Raw genomic sequence first — 6,316 nt, 5'->3', positions numbered from 1 at the left:
GGGAAGCAGGTGATACCAAGGTGGAGTCAGGAAGGAGTGTGCTGGGCTTCGGAGACAGAGCTTTCCAGTTGCTTGTCCTTCTGCTGGCTTTGTTGACCTTGATGGAGAGCTCCGGGCACAGCGTGTTCCCTTGGCCTTTCGCTGAGTGACACAATGCCTGTTGCTATGGAGAGAACGCCTTCCGTCCACGGAAGTGTTGGGCAAACATCTCAGAGAGAGGGACGCCAGGAGTCAGGTGGAAGGGGAGGAGTCCCATGGAGACTTTGGCCTCAAGGGTGAGATCATGGGCCTTGGGAACAAATGCATTTTATAGATCCAATAAATTAGACCCAACTTGGCTATTTCTGTACTGTCAGGTGTCATGGAATCCTCCTTGCCATTGGAGAAGGAAGCAGAAATAGAGGCACATGTGGGTTGAGTGACCTGCCAGAGGTTACCCAGCCAGATAGGGACAATGTCAAGGTGAGGAGACAATGCCTGAGTCATCAGGCAGCTGTACAGCCTGTAGGCCTCCCTGCCTGACACACATAGGTCTCTAAAGCCTTCCCCTTCCCAGGGCAGAGCTTGGCCAGTGAGCTCACATCACTCAGTTTCCCTTGCAGGGGTGCTGTACCAGTTGAGAAGGTGCCTTGTCTGAGCCCCAACCTAGAGTAATACTAATGGTGAATACGCTGCTTTACAAATATTTAATTATTTAACCATCTCAACAGTCTTGAATTACCTGTGGCTGGCTATTATTCCCAACCACAGATGTTAAGCCATTTTCCCAGAGCCACACAGCTAACAAATGGCGGAGCTGGCAGCGGTCTAACTGTCCGTGGAGGGCAGGCACCCAGCCTGTCCATCTCCCCACCAACCTCTGAAATGTGCAGGGGCCCTCTGTGAATCAGGGGTGTAGTGGTCATGCTTGAAATGTCCCAGTGGCTGTTCTTCCTCTCTCAGTGCTGTGGCAGGGGGTGCCCAGGACAGTGGTAGCAACTCTGCAGCGGGGCTTTGGCCACTCTGGAAGCAGCTGCCCTCCAGCGGGCCCAAACGTCTGCATGTTGTCTTAAGTTTCACATTTTTCTTACTACAAAGCATAGACCCAGTGCCTGGGGCACTCAGTGCGGTCCTTGACTTTGTTCTCCATCCCTTTTCTGGCTTCTGAGGGTCCTCCCCAGCCAGATTCCTTTGTTTCCTCCTCTGGGCCTTCAGATGTGAGCTCTGAGAGCCACCACCATTACCCACTTAGGCCAAGCCCAGGCGGAGGCAGAGACGGGGGCTGGGGCGCGGGGTCCCTTGGCCAGTGGGTCTTGCTAATGTGTTCCCCTGGGGCACAGGAGATGCCCAATCTTCCCTTCTTCCATTCAATTCCATCAGCTCACCCTTGCTGATCGCCTACTTTGTGCCCACTGGTACTGGGTACTGGGGGGCTCTACAGATGAAGGAGCATTCCCCTCCTTCCCCAACACACACACAGCCTGAAGAGGTCACGGCCTAGGGAAGAGTCAGACGGACACAAACAGCTGTTCTACAAGGCGGGCAGGATCAACACTAGAAGCTGAAGTCCATGAGAGTTCAGGAGAGGAAAAAGTCAATGCCAAAGCAAAGGGTCAGAGGAGAGTTTATAGAGGGAAAGAAGTATTTGCGCTGGCTTTGGAGGATGGTTGGATTCTGAGGAGCCATTGGAAAAGCAAGCCTGTGCACTTCATTTTAGAATCCCTGCAGGGCTCAGAGCTTCCCAGAATCACAGTCAGGCAAACGGACCCTTAACTCTCACTGAGGGTCTGCCATACGGTGACTGTCCTCTTGCTCCCGGGCCTGGCCATATGGACAAACCCAAGGGGAACAAGCAGATGTTGCCATGGCAACAACAGGCCTTACACCCAGGGGACACTACTAGGTGTTCTTTGGTGTGATGATGGTGACTGTCATGAAGCATCTTCTCAACATTCAGGTGCAGCGGGGGTCTCCCAGCGGGGTTGCTCCTGCAAGGGAAAAGTGGCTTTCAGGGGCAACTGAGTCTGGGGCAGTCATTTCACAGGTTCAGAGCCTTTCAGGTGAAAGAAATTTGAGGGGACTCCAACCCAACCTCCACCCCAGAAGAGGGACACGAAACTTTGGCATGAACCCACCTTATAACTGAGGACTTATCTCTGTTTTGCTTTGGAGTGGCACAAAATAAGATCAATTCTTTTTCTGCCTGAAAGCCCCTTACTTATTGAAGGTTTTGATGGTGTCCACCACCAGATCCTTCTTAGCCTTTGTCTTAGTTTCTTGGTGCTGCTGTAACAGAAATACCAGGCATGGGTGTCTTTAAAGAACAGAAATTTATTTTCTCACAATTCTGGAGGCTAAAAATCCAAGTCAGGGTCTCGGCAGTGTTGATTCCTTCCTCGTTAGTAACCCTGAGCATCCCTTGCTTCCCCTGCTTGTAGACATCCTCACAGGGCATCTGTCATCCCCACTGTGTGCGTCTCTGTGACTCTTTTTATAACTTAGAAGGGATTAGATTTAGACCCTACTCTCCTCGGGTCTGACCTCATTAACATAACAAATACAACCCTCTTTCCAAACATGATCACATCCATAAGGCCATGGGGCAAGTCTACTCTGTCCTATACGGTCGCTATGAGTAGGAATTGACTCGACAACAGTAGGTTTGGTTTCGGTATTGTTCAATCCGTAACAGCCTTGTTCAGTTTAAACAGTCTTGGTTGCCTCAGCTGCTCATCCTCAGGCATGGTGTCAGACCCTTGGGATGATCCTTCTCCTTTGTCATGTCCCACTCATCAAGGTTCTTCCTGAAAGGTGGTGCCCAGGGATAAAGGCAGTACCAGGTGTGGACTCAACAGCTGGACCTCACTCTGGACACCATTGCTCCATGAATGCGGCCAAAGATGGTGCTAGGCATTTGGGTAGTGACGTGAGGCTTTGGCTCACAGGCTCCCCTTTCACCTTTCCCAGAATTAATTACTCTACCACTGAAAAGTGGGAATGACAAGTTTTCCCTCCCACTCGGTCCCTGGAGTTGTGAAGTATGCCGAGTAACTGTCCAGACCGTGAGCTTCTTGGAAGAAAAGCAATGCTGAATTTCAACCACTTCTTAGCTGATTGAGAAAAGCAGGGGCTTGGGAAAGGGCTGAGAGCAATTAGGCACCTTATCCAGCTGCTTATCTAGTGACTCTTACTTCTATTGTGTTGGAGCTGAACTTGAAGTTGGGAGTAGGAGGCTCTGTGGGGGCGGAGAGGCTGTTCTGCTGTCTGTCTCTCAGCAGTCACCAAGAAGCCTGCCTGGCAGGCAGCCCACCTCTGCCCTCAACTCATGGTGATGAATCAGCTGATGGGAACCACTGGTGCCTTGGGAAGGAAGAAAATAAAGCTGACCAGCACAGCTGATGTCTCCACTCAGCCATGGGTGAATGGGGGCACTGTTCTCTCTGCTGGGGCAACTTCCAAAGCTGAACCATCCTTTTCATCCAAATATAGCCCAAACCTCTTTGCTGCACTTGCCCAAATGAGCAAAATGGCTGTCCTTTAAAGTGGCAGGACTGACAAGATTGTTCTGGCAACTTTCTCAGACTAATGGGGGCCCATTGACAGCACAGAAGTGGTGAAGATGTCAATTATTCTCTGCCGACGGCTTTGGAAAGAACCAGTGCCTAATTCTGGTTCTCCCTGCAGGGAGGACTTCCACACTCTGAAATGGGTAGGGCTGTCTTCTAGGCTGCTTCCTCTGCCAGTGTTCTGAATGTACATGGCGGGGGACACACATGGGTCCTGTCTCTGTGCTGAGTCAGCACCCTGGAGAGCTGCACCCACCCTCTTCCTGCCTGGTGAGGTCAGCCCAGAGCGAAGGGGAAACCAAGACTGTAGAGAGCTCTGGGACCCCAGGAGCCTAGGGAGTCAGGTCCCAAAGAGCAGCACTGCCCACAAAATCTCACTGTGGGCACTCAGATGGGTATGTGGCATGGCTCAGCATTTATATTATTAGCAAACTGCTTCACAGACATTAAATTATAAGCCTTCTAAGGGGCAGTCATTGCAAGAAGAGAGAAGAGGCACAGTAAATGCCTCTGCATCACTTGCTATGGGGAAATGGGCTCCGCATTCACTCCACAGAAGTTCTGAGAGGGTCCGGCCCCGAGAACAGCTTATGAGCCCCTCCAGAGCCCCAGCGTTCTTACCAGCCAGGCTTCAGGCCTCTCTCCAGCCCACTGATTCTCAAAAACAGGGTGAAAAATGAACCACTGGGAACAGAAGCAAAATGTGGCATACACATACAATGGAATAGTATTCAGCCATGAAAAGGAATGGCCTTTGGATACATGCTACAACATGGATGAACCTTGAAAACGTTATGCTGAGTGAAAGCAGCCAGACACAAAAAAATATTGCATGACTGCACTTATTTGAGGTATTTAGATTAGACAAATTCACAGAGACAGAAGTAGATTAGAGGTTACCGGGGGCTGGGGGAGAGGGGAATTGGGGAGTTATCCCTTAGTAGGTACAGAGTTTCTATTTGGGGTATTGAAAAACTGGTGATAGTTATACAACTTTGTGAATGTACTGAATGCCACCAAATTGTACACTTAAAAATGGTAAAAATAGTAAATTTTTGTACATGAATTACAATAAAAAATAAATGAATCACTGAGGAGTTTTTAAAATGCAAATTTGGGGCCCCAAAGGTCACACAGGGGGTCCCCTGCAGCCCCTGCCATCTTCTCCTTGATTGTCCAGAAGGATAGAGGATTATGGCTGAATCAACCCACATCCAGCCTCCCTCCTGGAAAATCTAAAACAGAGGGCATGCACTCTTCTGCTGGGCTAGAACAGACAAAAGGTGGTTCCAGATATAGAAATGGCCCACGTTTACTGGAGTTGTCCTAGGAGACTGGAGCCCCTGTGTCTGCCCCTGCTTTCAGCCTGAAGGATGGACCTCTAGAGAGGAGAGCCCTTTTCTTATCAAGCAGTGGAGAGTGAACATTACTGCTGCCCTAAGACTCAGTGCCTTAGACTACTTGACTCCATAAGGTAGGGACGAAATGTTCCTGGCATCCCTGGCATTGTCTCCTAGAAGCATTGCTGCAAGTGAAGTTCTCTCTTCTAGAAACATTAGTACTACAGTCTACCCACTGCTATTGCTAGCTGCCATCGAGTCAGCCCCCAACTCATGGCAACCCCATGCACAATGGAACAAAACTCTGCCAGGTCCTGCTCCATCCCCATGATCAATTGTGGATCAGACTGTTGTGATTCATTGTGTCTTCACTGGCTGATTTTTGGAAGTAGATCGTCATACCTTTCTACCTAGTTCGTCTTAGCCTGGAACTCCACTGAAACCTATTCAGCATCCTAGTAACGTGCAAGCCTCCAACGGACAGGCGGTAGCTGTGCATGAGATGCACTGGCTGGGAATCGAACCCAAGTCTCCTCCATGGAAAGCAAGAATTCTACCACTGAAAGAGCCCACCCATAGATGGGTTAAACAGGTTTCTAATGGGCTGTCCTGGAAACATGCCTATAAAGCATAACATGGTTGCTCTGGGAAAACACGTTTTGAGTTCAGGCCTAACTGCAAGCAAACTTGGGGAACGTTATCTGCTTATGAGTTAGGGGTTGCCTGCATAACTCAGTCCTTGAATGCTTCGAGCAGGCCAGGGGTAAACCCCAGGACCTGATTCCAAGAGCCTGGCATGCATCCGTCAATGGGAATTCCAAGCCAGCCCCTCATTGAAAGGCATCAGGTGCTTTCCCTCCCTCTGCAGGCTGACGGCTAGGTCATGCCAGGCTCCTGGTGGGTCCTTGGTAAGGAGCCCATGAGTGAGTAGACTGGGAATGCTTCTTGGGGCCATGGCCCCTCTTGCAGTGGGGGTCAGTTATCCTACTGACCAATCAGGAAGCCAAAAGCCCCATTGCAGAGACAGAAAAGCCATTTTCTTTAACTACAAGAATGTTACTCCTGTCTTATCCAGTGAGGACATTTTACTGGAAGATATTTTTGGATAAAAAGCCCCCAGGCAGAGGTTGGGCTGGGTTATTTTTCAACCCTGCCACAGATTCCATCTGAGGTCTAGGCTGTTACCTCATTGATGAGCAGACTGACTTTGCAGGCCTCCTGTACTCCATTTTGTTTGTGCTCATGGCCCAAATAATCTTAAGAAATACTTACCAAATGACCAGATGCAACACCCCTTATTCAAATTTGGTTTATACGCTTGATGCTTACGTGTGTTTGGGGACACACATCAAAATAAAAGTCTTCTCCCTTTGAGGGGGGAGGGAGGGGCAGGGTTGGACCATGAAGCAAAAAAATATAATGAAGAATAAA

This window comes from Loxodonta africana, chromosome 13 (genome assembly GCF_030014295.1).
Source record: "Loxodonta africana isolate mLoxAfr1 chromosome 13, mLoxAfr1.hap2, whole genome shotgun sequence".
In the NCBI taxonomy this organism is placed as follows: Eukaryota; Metazoa; Chordata; class Mammalia; order Proboscidea; family Elephantidae; genus Loxodonta; species Loxodonta africana.
The sequence above is the reverse complement of the archived record's forward strand: the minus strand, read 5'-3'. Positions refer to the sequence as shown.